The sequence below is a fragment of the Anopheles ziemanni genome, chromosome 3, assembly GCF_943734765.1.
Source record: "Anopheles ziemanni chromosome 3, idAnoZiCoDA_A2_x.2, whole genome shotgun sequence".
Lineage (NCBI taxonomy): Eukaryota > Metazoa > Arthropoda > Insecta > Diptera > Culicidae > Anopheles > Anopheles ziemanni.
The window spans coordinates 40,739,165-40,765,364 of record NC_080706.1 but is presented as its reverse complement, the minus strand read 5'-3'; the positions used below and the strand labels follow the sequence as shown (position 1 = coordinate 40,765,364).

Below are 26,200 nucleotides of genomic sequence, written 5' to 3'. Positions count from 1 at the left end.
ATTTCCCGGATTATCTGCGGGTGAAAGTTGGATGAAGACTCAATAGATTCTCATGAAAAGATTTTTTTCGAGAAAACGAAGTAGAAATTATTTCAAAAGAGACGCTTTTCAAAGCGACCGAAATGAAGTTTTTCAAATTTATTCTCCACCCGTTTCGCTTGAACTATTTAATTTTTTATTACCCATTTTATAAATTGTTTGTATGTAAATACGATTAAAATAACATAATTCATTTAAGCAATAGAGCGTTTTAAAACAATTTCCAATGTTAGTTTAATGTTTTGCAAGCCCTTTTCTGCTTTGCTACTTCTGAAAAAAGTCAAATTTTAAATTATTTACTAAATATCTTCATTTAAAAAATCCCGTATGACCTTCCAACTGATGGAAATTATTATTAATGAAATTCAAATATTTGTTTTAACATAAAATATATAACTACAACTAATTTCCGTATCAAACAATATCCCGAATTTATAATTGTGCATGAAAAAAGTGGGTGTTTAAAATCGGCCATATAAAAAGGGGCAGTTGCAGGACCCAAGATTTTAAGGTTAAGCCTTAGATCCATTTTTTTCTAACGACAAGGTTCCACAAGATGGTATTGAAGGAAAAGTTAAGATATTTTCTCCACACCCTGCCGTCACGGACACCGCCCCTTCGGTGACAGGATGCACCGTCGGGTGCACCGATTGCACAGCTTCAATTGAAAGCGTATAATTTATTTCCTCTTTCAATTCTACCGATTGTTCACACGGCACTCAGGTGTACCGCAGGTTTTTATTTTCTTCCGTGGCGACGAGGAAAACCTTGACGTGCAAAAGAAAATGAACGGCGGCTTCCTTCGATGAGTCAGGACCGCCAGGTAGGTCGAAGAAGCTGGATAGCTCTAGCGTGAAGGTAGCTGTGATTTATCGTTTCGACTCCGACGGCAAGCCCTCCACAAGCGACAGTCGACAGTGGTCCGCGCATCGCTAGTTGCTTTTTTTCTTAGCTGCTTTTCTTAGCAACCTTCCGATGAGTTTGCCGAAGTGCAAGTGATTTAGTGGGGCTTAGGAGTGCATTTCACTCCGTTCACCTACTGACTGCGGACCGGAGCGCAATATGCTCGGCCGTTAGAATTCCAACCGGCAAAAAAGTGGATCGAGTTTCCCTTTCCTAATTTGATTCCCAAGTGCAGCCATCCGGAAGGGCCAATTGCAATTTGACTTTCTCGCCAAGGTACGGCCCAATCAGCATGTTTCTGTCAGCGAGATGTGACTGTCCGTAGGATCTGCACCGACCTTTCCACAATCGATTCATGGGATTTCAGAGTTAGGAAAATGCATTACTCATTCTGCTTCCAGGCTAGCTTAGTGGAGCGCTGTGTCTATTAATTAGCTTCGAAGCGTATTATTGAAGCTGTTGAGGTAATGGTACAGTATGAAAATTTTGTTCATCCTTCGATTACAAGAAGTAGGTTATTGAGCGAATTCCCGGTTGTGTCAGCAAAGACGCAAGATGTGCTGATATACAAAAGTCAATCGTTTCAGTGAAAAGAATAATAAATAAAGACGATTTAAATAAATGTTAAATCAATTAAAAATTAATGCATATCTTAGGAAATGCCACAATGCATGTAAAGGAATGCAGTTAGTTGTTGTACACTATATCATAAAGTGCTTTTGTTTCACTTACCCAGAATCAATAGAAAAATTATGGGTTTACACATTTTGATACGTTTTATATATTTAACTTAAAATTTTGTTTATTACGTGACACATGTTCCAAAAAACCATGTTTTAATCTTGTACCTTCCAACTCGAGGTTACTTAACGCAATCAAAATGGCCGTGTAGTTTTGTCTCATTCATTTTAAGGAAAAAAAAGTGAAGTGAAGAGAAATTATTTCTATCCTTAAATCTCCTTTTCAGTCACGACAATTAAAAATTTGTTCACTGTAGTATGTTCACTGGTTAAATTGGAAAATGTATTTAAATCAGTTTCTCAACAGACAAAGAAGAAATGATAAGAAAACAGGATGTAAAAAATTATATATATCAGTATAGAAAAAATACACACCAACAAAAAAACCTGTCTACATTGAACATCATATCTTAAAATGATCAGACTTCCCATGCTAACAAGAAACAAATCAAACGGTTCGACAATCAACAACCAATGAAATGCTATACAACATTTCCATGGTGGTCAAATGGTTCCCTACCGAGGATCGATCTACATTTGCGCGAATTGAAACATTAACAAAAACTGACAGAACGGCTTGTTCGATTTGCAAATTGCACTGGGGAGAATGGAAAGTGTGCAGCATCAACTGCCCCCTAAAGGTGCCACCCTCATTGACTTCCCACTGACGCGCGATCGCTTAAGTAGCTGTCATGTTAGGGCGACGCAACATATCGAAGGCGATCGGGAAGACGCACCAACACCCTTCTCCCAGAAAGGGCCACATCAAGATTGTATTACAAACTAAGCAGCCGATCGAGGAACCAACAGGCGAGCGTGGAAATCAGGCCCGCGCTGAAAGCTCAACTTATCTTATCAAAACGCAAGCTCGCGAGCGCGCGTGCGCACCTCAGTGACAAAGCACCTTTCGGATCGGTGTCCGCCCGAGTACGCGGTTTGATGAAGACACCGAAGATCGGGTGAAAAAGTGGGGGATCGAGTGGATCGAATCGCTCAGAAACCCATTTCCCGCACGGCAACGGATCTGCGTTTCATTGGCCGAGGAAAGGGCCGCCGGCGCGCGATGGTGTCAAAGATGTCGCCAACAACGATGGCGCCTCCCACATCCCCCCGTTCCTTGCTTCCCGCTCGTTCCGAAGGGAGAGCGTTTTCCTTTCCATGCAAGCGGGCCAGTGTTAATGGCAAGTGTTAATTTCAATTTATTCCTGAGTAATATTTCTGCGGGTTCATCCGCGTGGTTTCCGAGGGTTGATTTTTCCTTTTTTCCGGACCTTTCACGTGAGCTGATGATCGTGTTGCTGATGTGCTGCGACAAAGCGAACGAAACGGATCGGGCAGCTGATCGGTTACTTGACCGATGTAGCCACAGCGTTTTTCCTGCCACGGCATCCCGACGATTTCCGACGAGCAATCTCGGCTGCGTCTCTACGGCCCGTTCCATCCGGCTTCGATAATCTTACGCGAGCCGAGGAGATGAAAGGCATCACGAATGGCGGGCGACGACGGCCGCCAGCCCGCGCCTTGATTCGATACTAATAATATTAATAACAAGAGTAATTTATAAATCTTTTGATATAAATAACGATAAATTGAATTGCTCCGCGCACGATGGTGGCGACGGGCCGGATCATGGCTAGCGGTCGAGTCGAGACCACTTCGAACTCTTCCCTCCCCCTCACGACTTCCCGTAACCGGTAACTTGACTCCGGACACGTGGGCGGGGTGCGTTTTGCACAAAAACCAATCGATGAAGCGACTCGGCGGGCGCGAAACCAACCCGTTCGCTGTGTGTTTGTGCATCTCCGGTGCATCTTTCGCTTTGGGATGCTTTCTCCGGCGAGTTTAGTGTACGACTGATATCGATTCTTCTTTTCTTTTGCCTCCATGCGCCACCGTTATTTGTGCAGCACGTCTTTTTCCGGCCTTTCTTCCACCGCATCCTCCCAGTAATAACATTATTATCTTGAGGAGCGTATCTTGCAGCCCTTCCAACAGGCGGTGGCCTATTCCCGGTACAGAACCGCCGCGCACACCGATCGCGTTGATGGCCAGATAAATTACACACCGGCCCTGTGCATACACTGTTGGGTTCCTAAAGTAAACGCGCCCGCTTTTGCGAGCGAACCGAAAAGGGTCGCGCTTGGGTCGCGCTTCGGCTAAACCGCGCGGGATATTTAAATTAAGGAACCACCGAAGAAAAAAAAGGCCAAAGAAAGGGCTGAATAGTAATAATAGTAATATCGCGCAATAATACTCCAATCCGATCATTCCGGAGCCGCAAAGTGCGGCGAATAGGGTGAATGATACGGCCCTCCACCCCTTACCCTACGCAACGCAGGCAACTGAGCCGCGCCGGAAGGTGCTTAACCTTCTCCCATTTTTTCCCCTAATAACCAATAACTGGGAGCTATTTATCAGCCAACCGGCAGGTCGTTGCAATTTGCACATTGTGTGGGGCCGGGTGGGCGTCTGCGCTCGGTACCGTTTGAAGATCTGCTTGCGATTGAAGATTATTTATTTCATTCATCTGACTTAATTTGCCAACGGATCCATTTTTCAAGCGCAACTGTTGTGTGCATTTAATGGCACGGGGCTAAGGGTGCTCGATTGGAAAAGGGGGGCTTTGAATAATATTGTATGTGTAAGTATGTTACAGGGAACCACAATTAAACCAATACACAGGTTTCAAAAATCCACATTCCAATAATCCAAAAATGGGCACCGTTTGTCAAGTGTTGCGAGCAACCCATTTTAATAACGAAATAAAACCGTAGATGCACCAGTGGTTGGTTTTATATTCAACTGAGAAAAGAATTAAGATTACTTTTGTACTCAAATTGAATTATGGCGTTTAATATTTTTGATTATGGACCATTCTTAAGAAATTATAAATTTCTAGGAACTGGTTAAATTGACAGCTACAAAAAAAAACTCTTTTCTCCGAAAATTTGAAATTTTATATTTGGCATTTTTAGTTTAAATTTATAAAAAAAATAATTTTATTTTCAACTAATTTTAAACTGTTTTATCTTAATAGCACAAAACGTTTTGTTAATTAAAATAATGTAGTTTGGTCAATTTTGGCCATTAAACCGACTATTGGATAATGAAATAATATAAAATTGACTAAGAAAATAAAAACAAAACCACATAATGCATATGACTTAATAATGTGTTATAATGCAGCTCAAATTTATTAAAACTTTTAAAAGCAACTATAAAGTTGGCTTCATAGTGAAGCTTTAGAATGAAACAATGATAACAATACAAATTTTACGAATTAACTATGGATTGGGCATTGTCGATTGGATTTGTACATCAGTAGGATTCACTTATTTTATATGTCTGGGTTATTGATTGAAATAATGTTATTGTCATTACTATTGTTATTATTATTCGTATTACAAATATTTTTTATTTGTGTGACAGCCCTGACAACTTTAGAGTATCCAATGAATATTTTACCATTTTCACTCAATTTAACACAATTTTCAACATAATAAACAAAGCAGCAGGAATAAAAAAATACATATAGTCGAATTAAGGCCGAAGAAATAAAATTATATACTTAAAATGAGAAGTTGATTGGTGGAAATTAAATTGTTCTGAGAAGTTATTATTTAACACCTCGTATAACCCATAAACATTCACACCAGAAATAATTTGAGCTGGTTCATAAGAGTTACGAAACTAAGTGGTACATTGCTTGAATTCAGCATGAGAAAAGATAATTTCTCTAACATGAAGTAATCCATTCTACTTAAAGCAAACAGCAAAACAGGACATCATTTAGTACACAGGAAAGCAAGACAAAAAAGCCAAACACAAAACCGCTTTGTACTGAGCTGTTTACTTATCAGCTGCGGTGGATCCGAGTGCTAAAGTACTAGCATACATACCATCGCTTATGCTCGGCAGCGGCATACGCTTAATAATCTACCGTTTATCATCACAACCTGCAACCGGTATTTCCATTCGGCACAGTGCCAGTTCCCTTCGGGTTCGAGTGTTTGAAATTCTTTGCCCACCTGCCACCAGCCGAGGCGGGCGAGGGGGGAGGGGGGGGGGGTGGCTTAAATCCCATAATTCTTCCGATAAATCGTCCTTATCATAAATGCCGCACATTTCATCTCGTGGCCGCTCGTGCGCCGCATGCATGTGCACGCCGTTTGTGTGTTTAAGGGTGTTGGGCGAATGGCCTATTGCTTGCGGGGCTTAATGTTGCTGCTTCTTCTGCCTACCGTCCCTCCTGCCCGACGACCAACAGAGGTTGTGTAACCTGTTGCTTCGGTGCATTTCTCTATGCAGCCGGGCACAGGAGGGGCTGTGCTGGAACACATGAGGCGGTGGTTTGCATCGAAAATAAAACATTCTTACCTTGGCCACCTTCGAGTGGCAAGATGAGATCACATGCACAAAGCGTAGAACTACAAAAAAACCAGAGCACTGGAACTTATGAGCCAGCGGTCGCATCCCCGCGTCCAGCGCTGCATTTTATTACGTATTATCAATGGGCGCCTGCAGAACCGAACCGCGTAAAGCTTGGTCGCAGCGTGAAAAACCCGGGGAACTCTGGTAGCCGGAAGTTTCGCTTCACCTTTACGTGCGCTAGCCGAATGGAAGCTTGCCTGCGAATATCCAAATAGAGGACCACCACCGCCGCTTGGGCCGTAAAATATTGCCCTCGGCCGTGCATCCCCCCATCACTCCTCCGAGATTCCCTACCCGATTCTACACCGATCCCGACCCGACGCCGGATAAGGATCTGGCCGTACGCGCTCCGGTTATTTGTTTTTCCCATCGCGAGCGTCGTCGGCGTGTGTGCGTTCCGTTCCGTTTGGGGGCTATCAGTTTTCGCCATCCGCGGGTTGGACCGCCCACCACAATAATAGGCAAAGCTGGACGCGTCCCCCCTGGACCATCCTGGAGGACCGCGTGGAAAACGCACATCGTTGGGGAGGAAGAAAAGGGTCGCAACGGTAAAAGTAGTAATTAATCTCCCTCAAATCATGCCCCTGTGGATGGTCGGCCGGCAGCACCGGCATTGTGTCTTTCTCCACTTCTCGTGGACATACGTGGTAGGGTGGCGTCAGCGAACTCGATGAGAACTTTAGTTTCGGTTGGAGTTTTTCTTTTTCGTACAACGATCAAACGGTGGAACAACAGAGTACATCATTTGCATAATCTTATCGTAAAGGCGTATGGCGTAAAGGCTTGGCGGCGAACGAAACAATTAGACTATTTCTATAAAAAACAAGGGTACCCTTTTGTACAAGAGAACAAAAAAAATGCCCCGATAATGGACCTAACCTCGTAATGTTTGCGAAATGATGCTCTCATAGCCAGTGGGCACTTTTGTGGTGGATTTAATGGCGATACCTAGCGATGAGCTTTAGTGGGGCTGGGTAGAATATATCTCCATCTGAAGAGAAAAATAGGTCCCGCACTTCTCCCCCTTTTCGCGCGAACTAAGCGACTCATTTCGACGCATTTGTATCCGGAGCGAAAGTAACACGGCGAAGGGCCATAAAACTTACCAACAAACTGGCTTATCAAAGTGCAATCGAATGTATCCCGAAACAAACTCCACATCCCGTCCAAGGTAGGTCGTGCATTGGTGGGGGGATGCAACGATCAAACGGCGAGCACAGATTACTCACGATGTGCACCAGTTAACCCATTTTATTTTATCACCCGTCTGCAGCGCGCCAAACTGATTAGCATGACGTCGCAAAGGGCCGTAAAGTAGGGCCCTCTTCCCGAGTGACCCTTCAGCAAAACGGAACGGCCCGAAACGGGGCGAGAAACTCGGTGACTCCTGCGAGAAGTTCTGCATCTGATGCCGGACCGTTAGCCGACACTCCTCCTTCCCCCTCCACACGAGACGATGAATGCGGCCGATTGCAATGTTTATGCTGATGTTTGTTTATTTACACTTTTAATTTTCGGTTCCGACAATGTTTTCGCTACCAATTACTCGCACGGTGCGGTCCGCTCGCGAGGCGTTGTTGTGCGAATCCCCGCTTCATAGGGGGGGGAGATATCATGCAATTTGCAAGGATTTTCCTACACTGTCATCCCGGGCTGGCCCGGGCTGGCTCTTCTGGGGCTTGCTCCAACCTATGCACGATCATGCGCGTGAACGTGTCTGCAATTTTTCTAAATTTCTGCTCCCCCTGCGCACACCCGTCTCTCGAAGAACGGACCGAGCGTAAGGGAAATACAAATTAGAGCACTCGCCGAGCGACGGACGACGGACGGCGGGGAATTTTCCTAGAGGTGCGCGTGCACGAAGAACAACTCCTCACTCGCCCCAAAAGGCTTGTGCGATCCAAACGTTCCGAACGCTGCAGAGAAGTGTGCGCCGATAATCTGGAGCAGGCGAAGCAATAATAAAATACAAATAAGCACCAAATAAGGCAAACAAATTAAGTTTGCATATTTTGCACCTTGTTAGCAAAAGGGTTCGGGGCGGCTTCGAAAGCATACGCTCTCTGTTCCGACATTCCGTCTACTCACGCACCGTCACTTGGTGGAGTTTATAGATCACCTATTTTCCTTGCCAACCAACGCCGTGTGGTGGTACGGTGCATTAGGTTCTGCCTCCCTTTACGTGCTCCCTTTTTCCCGGCGATCGAACTCGGGCAGCTTAGGGTGGGCGTGAAATAGCGTAAAATATCCATCTCGATTGCGTAATGATACCTTGCAGGGTCTCACAGCCTTCGACTTTACGGGGAAGCATAAGCCCTAGGCTTGCTGCCGGATGAAAAGTACGTGGGAGGAGGGCAAGACATTTCAGAATTTATCGAAACGGTGCGGTATTGTTCGGTGGGCACTTTCTGGCGCTACCGTAGAAAACCCACAAGGCCTTCGCCTTCTCATAACCGCGCCGGGAGTGACTTAGGGAAAAGCATCACGTCATGCTGGCTCGATTGACTTTGACCTATTTTTCAACGCTGCATGGAGATGAAGTGTGCGCGATTCCGGATCGATCGGAGGGTGTTTGGGTGTGCGCGCGCGCACACGGGAAATAATGTTCGGTATTTGGACAATCATCGCTGCATGCATCGCTCGCCAGAGTTCCTGCGTCATTGATGAACAATTACAGGGCTGTTCCGCTTGTGGGTCTTGATTTACAAACCCCCGTACCGTACAGTTATGCGAAGATATGTAGAACAATTAATCCGTGCGGAGATGATTTTAAGGAATTTTAATTGGAACTGAAGCACTGCAATAACTGCGCCGTTGCAACTGCTTCTATGCAAGGTTTACTAGTATGAAGATGTTGGATAAGCGTACAGCGAAGATAATGACTCCAAATCTGCTTCCTAAGAGTAAGGTAAGAGTTGCATCTGGCTGTAATATGCTCCGGCTTAGTAGTATGTCTCAATCAACAACATGACGATTTAATGGTAATTAAATTTTAGAGTTTTGATGTAAATTTATCAAAACTCACAAATATTGTAACATGTCAAAACAAACCTAATTGTAAATTAAAATTTACACCTTCCCCATTTACACCATTTTACCAGAAAAAGATATTGAAGTGGCTTTGAGAGGGTTTCCAAACAAGTGTATATCTATTTGGGATAAGTATTTCGAATGTCTCAATCAACAACTTGTCGATTTAATGGAAATTAAATGTTAGTGTTTTGATAAATTTACTTCACCAATATAATGGCATGTCCAAATAAACCTAATTTAAATTTACACTTCCATTTTATCATAAAAAGTATTGACGTGAGTTTGAGAGGGTTTTTCTTTAAATAAGTGATAACACATTTGATTTTAATTGATATAGATTATAAGCTGTCAAATCACTCTCATATCAATGTTTAAGATAACTAAATTCTAGTACTAAACAAATATCATATAATACATCAACAGAGCCATTTTAGTTTCGAAACTTAATTGTTAAGTATTCAAGCTGTGAATTTATATAAAGAGTATATATAAATTGATTATTACGTCACAGAATCTACATAACTATTTTGTACTTGTTTTATATTACACTTACACTTTATACACTTGCGCTGTAAGAAAACTCTGTGCAAAAAGGAGTAAAATAGATAATAGCCGTTAATGTTACACCGAGTGTTGTGCTAAACTTGTGGCCGTTTAAGCCACAAGATAACTTCATTAATCATCGTTTGCCCTCACGACTGACCAGTCACAACAATCACAACAATAGCTTGTCACTCGGTAGCCCTCGATCATGATTGTGGGTTTCTGGCCTATTCTTGCGCACAAATCACCATCATCACCTGGCGAAAGGGCGCCTCGAATGTGTGCACATTATCCACGCACGGTTAGCGATAATCAATGTAAGTCGCTTGCCTTTGCATGAACTTCGTCTGCCCACCCGTCTGCCCCACCGCATCCAAGCTTGTGACTTTCCTCGGGTTTCAATCGGTGACGTGTCGCCGACGTTTCTTTCCCTTAACCCACCCTTAGACGGTAGTGAATAAATTTTGACATTCAATTTACCAATGTACGATTATGTGCCGCTACAGCAGGAGCAGCAGAATTGTCCCGCGTGTCCGGAAGCGCCTCCATCGATGTATATTATTACCGGTAATAATATGCCTATTTTTGACACCGTATGTGCAGCCTCGGCCTACGCATCGTGAGGAGCATAAAACGTATGTATGTGCAGGCCCGACTCGCCACTCCGCGTGGCCAAGGTGTGAACTGCAAGGCGACGCTCCGAACAACCGAACACCCCCGGTTGCACCGAGGGTATGGCGTAGGCAAAATAATATACTGCACTCGCGGAAGGAGGCGTGCATATTGGCGAACCTGTCTCCACGCCGTGGCTCCGGAGGTGAATCCGAGGGGGGGTGGTAATTTATACCGTAGATAAATGAAAATAAATGGCAATCAGCACCCAGCGCTTATTGCGATTCGGAGCGTTCCTTGCCTTAACCCGGCTTTGTGGCCCCGACACGTTCCCGGAGGAAGTTCCCGTAAAGCGCAAGGGCTTTCGAAGGTTGATGCTACCGATAGTACGCCCGAGCTCGGGACGTTCTGGAGCGTGTATTAGTGGCCAAATGTGTGCCTGCCAGCTCGCCGAGGCCCAGATAATGGTGATGATAAACGGTGTTTAAACTGTGCCCTTCCTTACCCGGACATCACCACATACACACACACGGTTCTAGTTCAATACGGTAGTGCAAGCGGTAGGAAATATAAGAAAACTACAAATCGCCCGCACATATCACTCGCAAAACCGGCACATAACCATGCATTTGCGAACCGTTGCATCGACCTACACAGCGCATAAGTCGAGCCCTCCTGCGCAAGAATCCGAATGCATCATGCTTTGGGTCACTGGGTACGAGGCGAGATGCTGCGATGCAACGATGGTGAAGACGCTGCGAGGGACGACAGCTCGTGAGGGAAGTTGAACAGCGAATACGACCAACCGCGTCCACAATACAACCAACCTGTTTCACCGCTTTCGATAAACGGGCATCAAGGCTAATCCCTAGCGAGAAAGTTTTACGTCGCAATTGGAGAAATATTTAGAACACAAAGCGCCCGGTTCGTCCTGCGCGGATCGATGATCCGAAGTAACGCTCATTTCCAGTAGTGGCCAGAAATTAGCACGAAAATAGTTTGCATTCCACCGCGATCCGGCTGCCGGAGTGGAATAATGAAACGAATCTCTATCGATCGATCAATGGAGGGCAAAGCAATAGCGGATAGTAGTCAATTGGAAAACAGTTTCTCTCAATTACATCGGATGCACCAAGGTGCAACCTCGCTCTGGACTCGGGGTGCGCGCCTTGGAAAGTGGCGCGCAATAAAAAACAAGTCACGAAAGGGACGGAATTTGATTTCTGTCCGGAGTCCGGTTGATTGGAGCAGATGGAAACGGAAAATCGCAGTAAAACTCTCCTAATCTCAACCGGTGCAATCGACTGGCAACGGCCAAGATAGAGGGGGAAAATTGATTCTAGTCGTATCCTGCCGGCCCGTCGAACGATCTCAGCCGTCGGTGGACGAACGGGTTCCGGGCAGCAATTGTGCAGAAAAACACAGAAAGTGCATTTTATGAGTGACATTTGCATATTTAGCGTGTTATAAAGTGAAGATTATTGTGTTTCTAGCACACCAACTCACTCTCGGACGGTCGTTCTTGCATCGCAATCTTCAGAGATCGTATCGGCGATCGGAGATCGTGAAAGGATCGGAATAGCAGGATTATGTTCTAGTTCCGCAGAGGGAACCTGAAGCGCCGACTGCTGACTGGGAAGCCGTCGGGAAAAAGAATGACATTTCCAACAGCATCTGACGGCTGGTCAGTTGGTCGTAAAATGTAAATTCCCCTCCCCATTGAAGACACCGACAAGAGGAAACGTTAGAACGTGTCAGGTTGGCGACAGAAAGCCGGTAACCGGTGTCACATGATTCCCTGCAGGAGATTTCCCAACCACGGCCCGGGAGCGTGTTCTTTCGAGCACACAAATCTTTCCAAAAGAAAAACAAAAAAAGCGGGAAAAATACTCGCGCAGTGCGGGCGAGAATTTATTATGCATGACATAATCTATATTCCACGAGCTTTTCTTTCCGGCCCTTCTTCTTCTGACCATCTAATGGGGTTGGCCATCGAGAACACTCCATCTCGGCGGATTGCGCTCAATTTGCATAGTTATGCTGGGAGGAACAAATGGTAATGGGTGGCGAGGAATTTTCGGTAGCATTGGGTGGCCTCTGGCGGCACGCTCTGAACCAAGCGGACGGTCTAGTTAAGACGTTTTGGTAAATGATGGGAGAAAATATGCCGTTGATGAGGATGCATACGGTTATGAACATATTGTGTGTTTTAATTGTTTATTTTTGCAAAACAAATCATTGAATACAAAGAAAAATGGAAATTTTGTGAAATAAGCTATATGAATCTAGAAGTTTGTGTGCGCATATTTACAGTTAGTTTTTTTCAATTTAAATCTTTAAACAGATAAACCGTTTCGTGATTGTTTTATAAAGCTACATCGCGACCAAGGAGATTATTTTATATCTTTTTATTTTATTTAAATATATCATTTGGATCAATTGATTTCAAGCTCTATTTCATTTGAACAGAATTTTGACGTTATTAAACCATAGAGTTAATTTACAATATTGATACATTGTTTTAAAACATTGCACGTTATATTCATGGACTCAAAATCAACACTAGACTTAGAAAGTTGAAGCTCTAAAACTAACAGCAGTAGCGCTATAAAACTCTGTACAAACGACATTTCAGAAACAATATACACAATTTCCACGACAGAACACGTTTGTGTTAGAAATGTTATCTATTCCGTTTGTCCTTTGGGTTATGAGATAAAAAATCTTTACTGAATTTACTGAATCAACAACGAAAAAAAATAACCATGACTTGAATTTGATGACCAATTAGACTAATTAGCCTTTTGAAGATTTTGGAACTACGAAATATTTATTATTAATTTCCCATGAAAAGTTTCAGGAAATGGACAATATTTCATTTAAAACTGTTGGATATATCTCTTCTTCCACTTTGGTGGTAACGATTATTTCTTGTTATTCAGTAGATATTAGAAAATATTCGATTATTAAACCTGGAAGGTTTAAAAACGATTGCCTGATAAATTCTTTGTTTCAACTATTGCTTGTTTTCACTTTTCTCCCAGCGATGGCAGCAACGATTAGCAGCGCGTTAGGCTTGTTAATTTCTTCACATTAACAATCCCCGTCAGTAACGAGGACTTGCGCACGATCTCGAGCGGCGACAATTTCACTTTCCACCGTGCGGACAAACTAATTTGTCCAATTTAATCACTCACTTATGCCACGATCGTTTCCCGAACTATCCGATGCCGCACGCCTTCATTACCCGGTTGCGCGAGTGTCTTGCGCGACACTTTAACGACCGACGACCGGCGGTACTTTTCCATCCTCCCGTCCCCGAACAAGGATTTAGCCGAGGCACGGCGGCGAGGACAAGATTAGACCGAAAGCGAAATGACCGCAACGCAATGCAACGCTTTGTCCTGATTAGTGCGAAATTATTGCCCGAACGACCCCGATTCCGGTGGATGGCGCGATGGACGTGCGTTCACGAGAGTCCCAGCGATCTGGTGGGAATTTGCTACGTAGAGTGGGGTTCGTCGCTTGCTCGCACCGATCGTTCAACTCGTTCGAAACAATTTGCTCCAGTGTTTTCGACGTATCCGGCGCATTGCTGGGACGGTTTTTCGAAATAATTTGTTTAATTACATCCGACCGCAGCGACGCCGCAGTGGCCTAATTTTAATCATGCGTCACTAAGGTTCGGACCGGGAGGAAAAAGGGAAAGCTTTTGTCGGTTCGGGATGTGGCTCGTGCGCTAACGAGTTAGTTGCAGAATGGGCAACCATGGGGCGCGTGTTCCGTCGCTTGCATCGCTGGTACCATTAATCATAACGTACGCTTCCTAATCAACGCCGGGGTGGTCAGCTCTTCAGGGAACAAACACTGGCAACTCGACTTGGACGAAGTAGACAAGCACCACGTGAAAAGTCTCCCGTTAGCTCGTCAAGCCAAGTCCCAGAAGTTGACCAACAGTTTTCAGGCGCCCAGAATGACACAGCAGTCCGAGAGAAGACAGGGTCCCGGTGGCAGAGAGATGCGCGTAAATGTTGGCACGTTAGTCATCCTGTGCCTGCACTTCCTGTTTTTTTCCCGCCGTTTACGCACAACAATGTTGACGGATGGGGGCAGCATCTGCGTGGCCACCTAATCGTGTCGGTGAGCGACAACAAACCCGTTCACACACATGCTCCCGCGGTGCGGGATCTTCAATCCCCGGCCCGGAACAGGAATGGCGTTCACGGTCGTGAGCGCAACATTTTAGTCTTTGGAAGTGAAATAGTACAGGCAAAAACAAAACCAACACCGGCTGGAAGCTGCTGCAGCAGAAAGGCCGGCCCGCCGTCCGTCCGCCCGTGCACCTTGTGTGTTATTAGCACTTTAATAAATTTGTTGATTGATGCGCTTTGCGCTTTGCGCTTTATAACCGCGCTTCGCCTAAGCACTCGCACCCTCGGCTGGATGGTTCGAATGGGAGCGAAAGTTAACTGTAACGAACGCCCGAAAGTGGGCCAGCACTAGTCCGACGAGCCCCAGTTGAGGTGTGCGTATTATGCATCTCAAAATATGTTATTTCGCTTCCCTTCGCCCATGATGGGATGATGTTTGCACGTTTGGTGGAAAATGTTGTTTGTATTTTTTTCGTTTTTACTCCGTTTTCCCATTCTTTCCCACCGCACCCACCGTTCGCGGGAGCCGGAAGGCTGCTCCCGAAGGGTAGCACTTTTTTCTTAATACATTCAAACTTCCTTCCTTCCTTCCTTGCTCACTTGACTGAGCTCGATCGGCGTGAATGAAACTATACTTTGCGCCGGGGCAAAAACGCAGCTAGGCAAACTAAACAAAGAGACCGGACCGAAAACCGCTAAGTTTTTGGATGAATGAATTTAGTTATTAAAAGCGCGTGTGGCTTCGGTTCAAGGCTTTATGTTCAACGATCGTGGGGCGTAACCGTGAGGGCGCTCGCCCATTCACCGGCAACAGTGATGAATGGAAATGGAACAGAGAACCTCCGCGTCTGATGCCTTTCGGCATCGTATTAGGGCGCACTCATAATGCACTTCTTTTCCGATTAATTAGGGCCAATCTTGTAGCGCTCGAATCAATTTCGAGGTAGACATTGAATACTTTTGATGTAATGTTCTTTTTGTATTGTTTTCTTTATCTATTTAATTTCATTCATTCATTTTATATTTTCTAAGAGACCTTTATGCTTTTTACCAGGTCCTATGAAGACTTGTTTGTGTTTTCTATGATTCAAAAGCGCGATAAAACACACTTCCTCATTGATCGATGGAATTCATCCATCACGCAGCCAACTTCTTCATTCGTGTTCGACCTTGCCCTCCGAATGTAGATGTGCGCCTCTTCGGCCCTTCAGCCAAACAGGGTCACACTCTAATAAAACGCTTGGCCGCGCGCGAGAGGCAGAACAACCTATTTGTTTTGCTCCACTTTAGCGTGGATGCACACACACGCGTTTCCCGGCTGGCGGAAGTCGGTGGAACTGTGCGCCAGGAATGAAGTGAAGGAAGTGAAACAAAAAAAAAAACGCTCCACACGAGTGTTGTGTGAGTGATTGGATTAAAACAACTACATCATCGTACGATTCGTTGGATGAAAAAAAACCAACCAAGAACCAGAGCAGACAACGCGAGCCATCTTCATTTATCAAACGGAAAATTCCTGCCGCAAGGGAAACACAGGTACGACAGTGTGTAAGAAAGGTGTGGAGAATAATGTATGTCGTTTGCTGAACACACGTCGTCTCTGTCGTGGGACACGCGTGCGCTGGGTGGTAAAAGTTTTTGGCTTCGGTTCGGGTGCGAAACAAACAGGGTTGTTCACGCAAAGCTGTAAAGCTTGAAATAAGAAAAAAGTTCGGAAGAAAAAAGCAAGATCTCGCACAATTTTCTTCTGCGCTCGCGGGCGGCACGCGTAAAAAAAAACAAACCCCCAACCAAGACGGTAAACCGTTTTGTCAGCAGCCCTTCCGCCTTAGAAACAATAGAAGACGGATGCTTTTGTTTTGTTTGGCCCCCCAAGTGGGGTGGGGGTTGTCGCAGCCCGCAAACATTAGCTTCTCATGCGCCACATGCCCCCGACGAAGAATTCTGCCACCGCTGACATATTTATCCACCTAGCGGAATGTTGAACGGCTGTCGGGTTTGGTGGGCGGGGTATGGCTGGGAGAAAGAAAAACAAATCCAAAGCTCATCACATCCGTTCCCTCTCCACCACCACCACTCATAACACCTGGGAGATCGTTTTCGCAAAGGAAACAAATGGGAAAACATCTGATCTCACCCCGCCGAAGCCCCGGTGGCATAATCCATGATCGTTCGTCATCGTGACACCGTTGCTTTGTTGTGTTCTTTTGCCCGGGTTCTTGCTGCCTTTCATCAACAAACAGCACATTAAGTTTTACGCACACCCGCGAGGTGTTGGCTTTCGCGCTTACGAGCCCCGAGCGGAACCTAATCCTGCATTACATTGTTGCGCTGGTTAACGAGAGTTCCGGATAAGGCGTAGGGCGGGGGGGCGGGGCCTTTGGAATGCCCCGGCAGTGTTTCCCGAGCCGGCAGTTGAAATGCTAATTCTACACGGTCGGTTCGGTGTTTTCGCCAACCGATTGTTGGCCATCAAGTGTGCGCTTTTACGGCACGCATATGAGAATCTTTTCCCAACATTCCCGCAGCGGTTGAAGTGGTGCCGTGGTGAACAAAGAGTCGTTTGCGAACTAGTCACATTTTGCTCACAGCGCTAGGGAGGGCAAAGAAAAAAAAGGCCAAGATTTTTGGCCCATTTTTTCACCCTCCTTTGGATTCCGCGAGCAATGCGATACCCGGTAGAACCGCTTCTTGTGGCGAGGAAAAGAAATGGGATGCAGGAAAATTAGATCATGACTGGTGTGTTTTTCCATTATTTCCAAGGGCGCATTCCACCGCTGGAAGTCCAACTCCTGGAATGCTTTGTGTGGCGCGCACGCTGATACTCACGATCAACAGAAACTCATTCTATTCGTCACAGCCTCAGATAGTAATTAATGCTGACAGAGCTAGACCGAGAAGAAGCGGATGGATTGATAAAACAAACACGGGCAAGAATATGGCCAATGTTTTGATAATTAGTTGAAGCGATCCATCCCCTCTTCCAACCCCCCCACCGAACGGGGAACGTGGTGAAGAAATGATTAGACTTTTCACCACCTTGACTCCAGTGTACGCGATGTAGGGACTCGACTTTGGAAGCCTTTACGCGAGTCCCTTGTCACTGGCCGCATACACACACACACCCTAGTTCGCGAAAATGGAGAAAAATAGAAGTGAAACAAAACCACTTTGAACTACATCTTTCCATGCGAACTCGGGAAGAACTCGGTGTATCGCAAGCTCGTACTCCATTTTCGCAAAACACCTTTTTTCCGTACGGATAGTGCACCGATTTAAATGTGTTTTTGCACTCCGCTTTCCCCGAGACGTTGGGAAACTTGGTGGGGAAGGGAGTTCCCTAAGCGCGGATTCTTAATTGTTTGATGCACCACAGTTTAGCCGTCGTGTCCAATTCATTTCACTTGAAGGTCTAGTTTCCTTCCGGGCGCGGGGTTCGAACTGTTTACGGTTCCACAATGACCAGGAACCGCTCCCTCTCGCTCTCAGCATTCCTTAAATGCTTAGGACCCTCACCCCTCTGGAGCCTGCAACGTGTAGGCGCACCCGAATGGTACACTTTCATGCAAATCAAACCATCCCAGCCGTGGCCGCTTTGGGAATCTCGTGTTCGGAACTGCCTGGACGCTGCATTCATTAATCCGTCCGATGCGGATTGTGTTGCCCTCGAGCCGTGCCCCGTTGGGGTCCTATTGGTACCGGCTTCGGTAACAATAAAACGGTAACAGGAGACTGAAAGGGAGCAAGACTTTGTGAAGTTAAGAGGAAAAGAGAGAAAGAAAACCCGAACGTGTTGCACACCTTCGTTAGGATCCAAACGAGCGCAATGATCATCGCGACGATTAGAGCCATTTGCAAGCTGATAAATGGCTTCTAAGCAACCGGGCAATAGACCACCACCACCAGCACCACCATTACCACCACCACCACTTCCAATTAATCCGAAGTTAATCAAAACGCGAAAAATCCGCTTCAGCGCTTGGCGCATGTACGGAAATGTTCACCCAGTTCTCGACGGCTGTGGGTGGGGGGAGGGAGGGTCCGCGCGGTGTTGGTGGGTGGCATGTTGTTGTTTTGCCTTAGTTCTGGACCCGCGGGTCCCGCCGGCCTGGCGTACATCTGCCGGACCGTGCTAACGAACCGGACGGCATGAGCATTGCCCAATAATTACCCTCTTCGATCCTTCAACCCGCGCCTCTTACTCTACTTACGATAGCTACCGATCGTATCCCGGTGGTCACAGTGCACAGTGGAACAGCGGGTGGATGATTGAATTTTAATTTTGTGCAATAATTTTTCCAATAATTTCTGCTTCTTTAGAATGAACAATAGAAATCGTACAGGAGTTTCGGAATCTCGAATTTCGAATTTCGTTATTCAAGTTAATGGTCAGAACTTGAACAAAAAGCAAATTAGGAAAATATCTTTTTTTTTAAATGTTAGGCTTTGCTTCAACTTATGGTCAAAATATTAGAATTTGATAAACCTTGAAAAAATATAGTTGCACAGATTTACAGAACATACAGATTCTGTAAAACAAATGAGTAAAACAAAATGTTCTTGAAAATTGTTCTTAAATATAGAAAAATTATTGAAAAAGTGAATAAAATTTTATAATTCTATTTTCATTAATCATCATTAGAAATAAATATTTGAGAAAATTGATAAAAATTGTGTTTATTTTTATCTCTAAACGCATCCATAACTTTATGATGTGAGTTGATAACATGTTGTAACTTTTAACGAAAAATTTGGAAAGCATGAAAATTTGTGTAAATGTCAAGACAGTAACGAAGATAAGAAAGGCTTAAACATAAAAATGAAAAAAACAACGAATGAAAAAATCGAAAAACGAAAAAATAATCTACAATTACAGTATCAGCTTAGTTTTCGTTATCAAACACCACTAACCGACCACCAGGTAAACCACTGTGCAATGCTTTTCCGGACGTTCCCTTGAAAAGACTTTCCTTAACCAAAGCCCTTGGGACGCGTCGAGTGTTTTGTACACAAATGAGACCCGAAAGAAAATTTCCGGGCTCATTACGGGTGGAGGCTGGGGGGAAAAGCGCATGTTTATGTGATCGTAATTTTGTACCCCATCACCCTCTCCCACCCCTCCCTTCCCCCTCTTCCACTTCCCATCGGCCGCAAGGGACAGGTCAGCTTGTTACAATTTTCCCCGCTGGTGATGCTCGTTTGTCTATTTGCTCCCATTTATATGGGGCCGGATTTTCTCGCCGCACATTCTAGCTACTCTCGGTTTTCATTTGGCACGGCAGTCGAAACGGGACAGTGCAGAGCGTTTTCCGGCTAGCCGTTGGTAGCGGGGGAAAATGGGAAAGGGGAAGAAGGAAAAACTTTGTATGTTTTGAAGTGTTCATTCATTTGTTTGGCGGTCGTTTCATGTCTTTCATTTACCTTCCTGTTAGACGATCCTCGTTAAAGGGAGGAAAACAACCAGGCGGAAAAAGGCTTGCAAGAGGGTGAAACGCATGGAAAGGAAGCCGACGGCCACTGCTTACGGTACAGAAGTTCTATTTCAGCAAAACCGGTGATTATAAATTGGCAAAAATCAGAACATTGATTGCAATTAATTATTTTTCACATAATTTTCCCTCCGCCGCGCAGGCGCGTAGCGCAGTGGAGGGTGGTGGGTCGGGAAATTTGCGGATGAAAGCGCACACGGCATGGTTGTAGGAGAGCTAGTTAATTAGCACCGTAATTAGATCAGTGTACCTTTACACGGCTGGTTTGCGGCCGCAGGCAAAGAGCTGGTAACCGTACAGCCCGTTTTGTTTGTTGTTGTGTTGTGCTGCGGGGGAAAAGTTGTAAACGTGCATATGGCGGTACGGAACGCGGTCGCGAAACCGAAGCCCGTCGCGCTGGTTGTTGGTTTATATTTTCGGAATGTAACGGGGCTTGCAGCATCAGCACGTAAACGCAAGGAACGCCGAACAAACAGCATTAAGAACCGGGCGAAACATGGGCCGTGCGCAGCGGGAAGTCGATAGAAGGAAATTAGCAGATCTAAGGATGCAATAATGGGAAATTATTAAAATGGCCGCCGGATCGCCGGAACACGAGAGGAATGGCACATTTCGAACGTAATCGATCTGAACATGAAAAACACAGTATTCCATTTTTATCTCTCGCTGCGTTCCGTCTTTCCGTTTGATTCTCCACGCAACCACGTCTCGTGTCCTTTATCTGCTTCGGAAAACGACACACTTCGGCGGTGTCGTTAAACTAAAAAGAAAACGGCCAGCCAACGTGAAACAAATGAGGAGTACAAGCAAAAACAAAACAAAATATTACAAGAACGTCGCTCCCTGCAAACCGCAAATATTACGACGATCGACGTGTGGTCGGCGTGTTCAGCCGTATGGAAAACAAAATGCTCTACAACTGCCCCACCGGAGACGCGACGATGGTGGCAACACCTTTTTTCCATTGCGCGAGCCGTGTCAGATTATGTACAACCTTTAACGACTTGTAAATCAGCACTTCTTAGAACGGCTCGCCTGAGATAACACTCCCGGCCAGAGCTCCAGAGTGACGACCAGCAAAGGCGGGGATGGGACAACTGTGGCTCGGTTTTGCAAAGGGCGACACGATAAGCCGAATGCTGGATCATTTCCAATGGGGAGGTTTCTTTTTGTTCCACCAGGAATATATCTGGCTGCATAAAAAGCTACAAGGTGTTGAAAATCCGATACGAGCGATCCTCACGTCACGAGCGTTGAGAAGAGAAGACCCCAGGATGAGCGGCTTATGGACCGTTTATCGTTTTCAGTGGCAGATCAATTTTGAGCAATCATGAGGGTTTATAAAAATGTCTTCTGTTTGATTAATTTTTTTATTAAAGTATTTCGAAGATTCTTCTCAAATTAATATACTCACAATACCGAATTAATGTTGAAAAAAAAATTTTCTTTGGAGAACAGAAAATGTCAAACCTAGAATAGTCTGCAAAGTATTCTTTATCGTTTTTGACAAACCTTATTCTTTTAAAAAAAATTATTCAATAAAATAATTTATAATGGGTGTTTTACTATTTTTTGGTCTTCAATTTTTTTTTCTTCGGAACATTTTTTATTCATTTGAAAATAGCATCTTCCATTACTTTCATCTTTTTGATCGATATTGAAATCAACAGAGTCAAGATAAGAGAAAAATTAAATTATATTAAGAGATCATGAAAGTCACTCAAAGATAAGTTCATTTTAAAATAGAATAAAATCGCTATTGAGACATTTCAACATTTGCAACCCACAGAAAATATAATTATCACGTATCAAATGTTATCAATACATCAATACATCCGAAAGTGGCTTCGAGTGAATTTATCAAAAGTTGTAAATAATTGTGATTTCTGTTAAGAAACTTTTAGCTACGAGAAAATTTCAGAGTGTCTTTTTTTCATTTACAGCGAATTGCTCTGAATAATTATCAAGTTATTAGAACTTGATCGCAAAACTGCAGTGTTATTGAACATTTGTAGTTTTCTTGCTATACAAACTACATTTTTCTTCAATTTAAATTAGTTTTTTTTTATTTTTAAGCCCCCATTAAACAATAATTTTGTTTACTTAACTTTTCATGTTTACTTTAATTGAGTCATTAGTAAATAATTTTCCCCAAGTGATTTTTTTTCAGCTTCTTCTGTGTTGCCCCTCACCGTTACGGTGCACATGTTTTGGTGCACACACAACAGAACAAAACATAAATTTCGTTGTTATGTGGTGCGAATTTTCTCACATTATTCCCTGTTCCCGAAGCCTGGTCACGCAACGTCCACCGGACGCCTCCGTGTTCGTGTCCGTTTGTGCACCTGCATTTCTCACCACGGCCAAGGCCTTCGAGTCCCCCTCCCCGCTCGCCGCATGACCTTCCCCCGTTTACGGTGGAAACATTCTTGGAAATTGTCCCGTTCTGTTGTGCACACACGGGTCCGGCCAGTTAGTTGCATCCAATTTCATTTATCTCCTCAAAATCTGCCAACAACCAACCGTTCCGAGGCGTTCGGGGCCGGTCAGCTGGCCGTCCAGAATGTGCATGTGTTTGTAGTGGGGCCCCTTTGCCACGGGAAACGCATATCTCATCAAGATGTGCATATCTTTCCCCGCGGAAGTTGGTCGTGTTTGCTTTCTCATTTAACTTTTTGTTCTTTTTTTTTTGGTGTATCTAGAATATTTCCTTTTTCTTTGCAATTCATTATCCATGCTCGCCATCTCGGAATCCTTACGGTTGGATCCGGTGAGACAGTCCGGGAGTCGGTGACCAGGGAGCAGCCACCAGGGAACGCAATGCTTCGATATGATGAGCCCTGCTGAGGTTGGTTCCCACCGATCGCTTCCCTCGCAAGCGCGTGACGTCACGGCGAAGAGAAGAAAGCAGCGAAGGAGAAACCATGGGAGAATAAAACGGGCCGGAACGGGCTGGGAGCGGGGGGGGAATGCTTTTCTTTTTAATGGATCTAATTAAGCGGTTTTAATGGGATGTTCGTGGGTATGCAACTTGATGCACCTTTGGGTTACCCATTACTTCTGGCGTGGATACCGAAAGGTGTTCCTGGTGTCGATCCGGCGCTGGCGTGTCATTGCTGTTTGGCACGCACACAAGCCGCGCCGGTATTCTGTACGCCCTAAGTGTAATATTACGCCCTACCGATTTGATTGGCTACCGTGAACCGAACCGCGAGGAAAATGTTGCGTATTGCACACACAAACACGGGGGTTGACTGCAATTTATAAAGATATGATTACCGGACAACTTGCAGCATGTGCTGAAGGATGTGATTATTCTGCACTGCTTGAGTACCGCTTTCTTTCGAGCCAACTCCTCCATATCCTCTCCTGTCTAAAACCGCTACCTAAAGGTTTACGGTGCAGCAAAAAACCCATCGTTTCGGATTGATCTCGTTACGCCATCGAGTCTGAGCCGATGAGAGCTCAGAAAATGAACTCCAGCGTTGCCGACTCCCCTTCCTAGCGGGGGTCGAGGAAACGTTCGCCCTTCCAAAAGATCACGATAAACCAAAACGGATCCTTATTAACGTGCCCCGATGCGAGCCGTTCGGCTTGGAATGCATGCGTTCCGCATTACGCAAACGCACGCACTCCGAGGTTGGGGTAGTAGCATAATTCAATAAACTCTTCATTATTATTGCACCGTTTCGCTGTGATGCCATTTGCTGTCGCAATGCTCCACCATCAAACCCAGCGGTTGCGGAAAAGCACCAACAATCATTGATCTATTCCACCGGTCGCTGGGAAAAGCGGTGGGGGTCGGGGAGTGGACTCCAGCGCAGGATGGCAGGTATTCCCGAGCGAGCGGGCCGCTCGAAAAGGGAAAGAATTTTTGCATCCTTACCGGAGCCCGTTTTGGGCTTTGAATGTCCCAACGGAAAGGCAACGCAATGCCGAATGCCGATGATCCTGAGGAGCAACTCCGCGCTAGGGCTCAACCTTGCGGCGCCATCATTGCTCCCGTGGCCCCGTCAGCATAACTGTTCGATTGTGCGCGCATTCTACCCTCACACACCCACACACACACCCAACCCCTGCCCCACGTGGTTGCATTCTTGGTTGAGCCTCCAGGCGAAAGGCGGCCTCCCTTCGGACCTGTCCGCAGTACCATTCTGCTTTCATTAATTTGTTTCTGCTTCTGTTTTACATATCAAACTGTCAAAATATCGGATTTCAATGCAGCCCCCGCTTCGCCCGCTGTATCCCTTTCCTTTGAGCGCGCGTGTGTGTGTGTGTGTGGACGATGAGGGGGCAAGTTCTGAGGGCAAACGAACCGAATACAGCACAAATGTAAAGGCTACTGCCTGGTTTGGTTTTACGTAACCGCACCTTCCGGTGTTTCCCCTAGTACACGATGGGATAAGAGGTGGACATTTCAAAAAAATCGAAAGGTTTGTATCGAAATGGTAATAAATTTAAATCATACTCAGATAGTCAACTAAGAAAAATCCGAGTATTGATTCAATTCATTGGTCAATGTGTTGACACTTCCTTGCTGTGTTATGTGAAAACAGCCTTTTTTTTAATGCAATTTGTAATATTTGTAAGGCAATTTGAAAACACGTGTAGTTAAGTCAATTTAAAACAAATTTCAATTTGTTTTATGTTTTTTTTATTTTTTTAAAAAGACATTCGAAAAATTTAAATGGTTTAACACAACCATTGGCAAAACTTGATTTTAGTGGAAAATGAAAAAAAACATGTTTTTTAAGCTTAGGCAATTAATAAAAAAGGGGTCCCAATTCATATCTGGAATTTTTTTTCGTACAAGCGTACATATGTAAACAATAACTCAATCATAACTTCAGTTGCCATAATTTGACCCTTTTTGAGATACAGTCTTTTAAATAAAGATGCGCTGGGCATAGAGTATTGCATGACATTAAGGTATGGGGAGTATCAAATGGATATAAAGAAGGCGCTAAAAGGAATGCATCGAAGCAATGCTTTGCTATATATAGCTTTGTTTGAATATCGCATTCAATTGTTACATAACATCAATTGAATGAATATTTTTTTCCAAGTTTTCTTAATAATATAGTGATGCCACCTGGGTTTCTAGTGAAAATCATGACTATTTTCATGTTTTTGAATTTGTTTTCGTCGTCAACGGAGAGTTCATCAAACGTTTAAAATGTCCGCCTGGTTGTTCTACCTTATCCTAACGTGCAGTGCGGGAAGCCTCACACGGTGACACGGAGTGGGAACCTTGTCACCGTGCGGGCAAAAAAAATAAAAATAAACGAACACAAACGTCGGCGATCGGCAGACTACACGCAGCACTGTGTCGTCCTTCGCGACGATTGACTTTCAATTGAACCAGTGCGTCAGTAGCGCCAACGATCGCGCTGTGACAGTAGCGACTTCCTAGAGCTCCCGACTCTGCTGTGGTGTGTCAACTGGAGGACGGTGTATTGCGTGTCCCTTGCTGTCCGCTTGGCTAATTATGTAATTTGACTATGCGCGGCGAGGATGCGCGCACCAAGGACCGCTCCGGTGACAACTGCGGTGACAGGTCCACCGACGGGCACGAACACGATCGATCGATCGGCGAGCGGCGGCATGTTGTGGCCAGCAGCAAGCAGGGTACTATTCTGACCGAGGGAATGTAAGGTCCGAGAGAACCCTTAAGGGAAAGGTTCGACGAGGTTCATTGACCGTCGTTTCGCAAACCCGCTCGATGCCTCTCTTACTCACCCTTCGAGTTCGATGCGGGGTGATGGGTGGGGTGAGTTCAAAAGGCTTGGAGTTCCGGTCGCCGTGAAAACGCCAAAATGGAGCAAACCCGATGGATACGCCCGACCCGACCCGATCTCACCGGGCAATGCAAGTCAATGACCATGGTCCCTCTCCCTCGAGAACACGACCCTTCGCGGTCGAGGATGGCGGGTCAGGGGGTGGCTGGGGTGGGCACGAAAAACATGAAAAACGGTCCGCCCCCTAACCCTACCCCCACACGTCCGACCACCGGCCGCGCCGAGAGCATATATGAGCGGGTGGTGATGCACTTTCTGGTGCAATCGGAAAAATTTGATCTGTGGTGCAGCGGTGCACCATTCGATGCGCACCACATACATGCACATCCGAATCGGTGTGTCTTGGATCGGTGGTGGTTGGTTTCCACGACTTATTTTTTTTTTATTTCATTCTTTTCCCTCCCCAGCGCGGTTACTTCACTCGATCGTTCGCTTATTGGTCGTTAGTGGTGGCGAACGGA

The 26,200-nt window shown here is 45.2% G+C and overlaps 1 protein-coding gene across 1 annotated transcript in view; it reads right to left on the bottom strand.

The window, feature by feature from the left end:
- The window catches only part of LOC131289166 (autophagy-related protein 16-1), a 270,121-nt gene that overhangs the window by 49,470 nt on the left and 194,451 nt on the right, over positions 1-26,200 (bottom strand). The gene's annotated exons all lie outside the window — the stretch shown is intronic.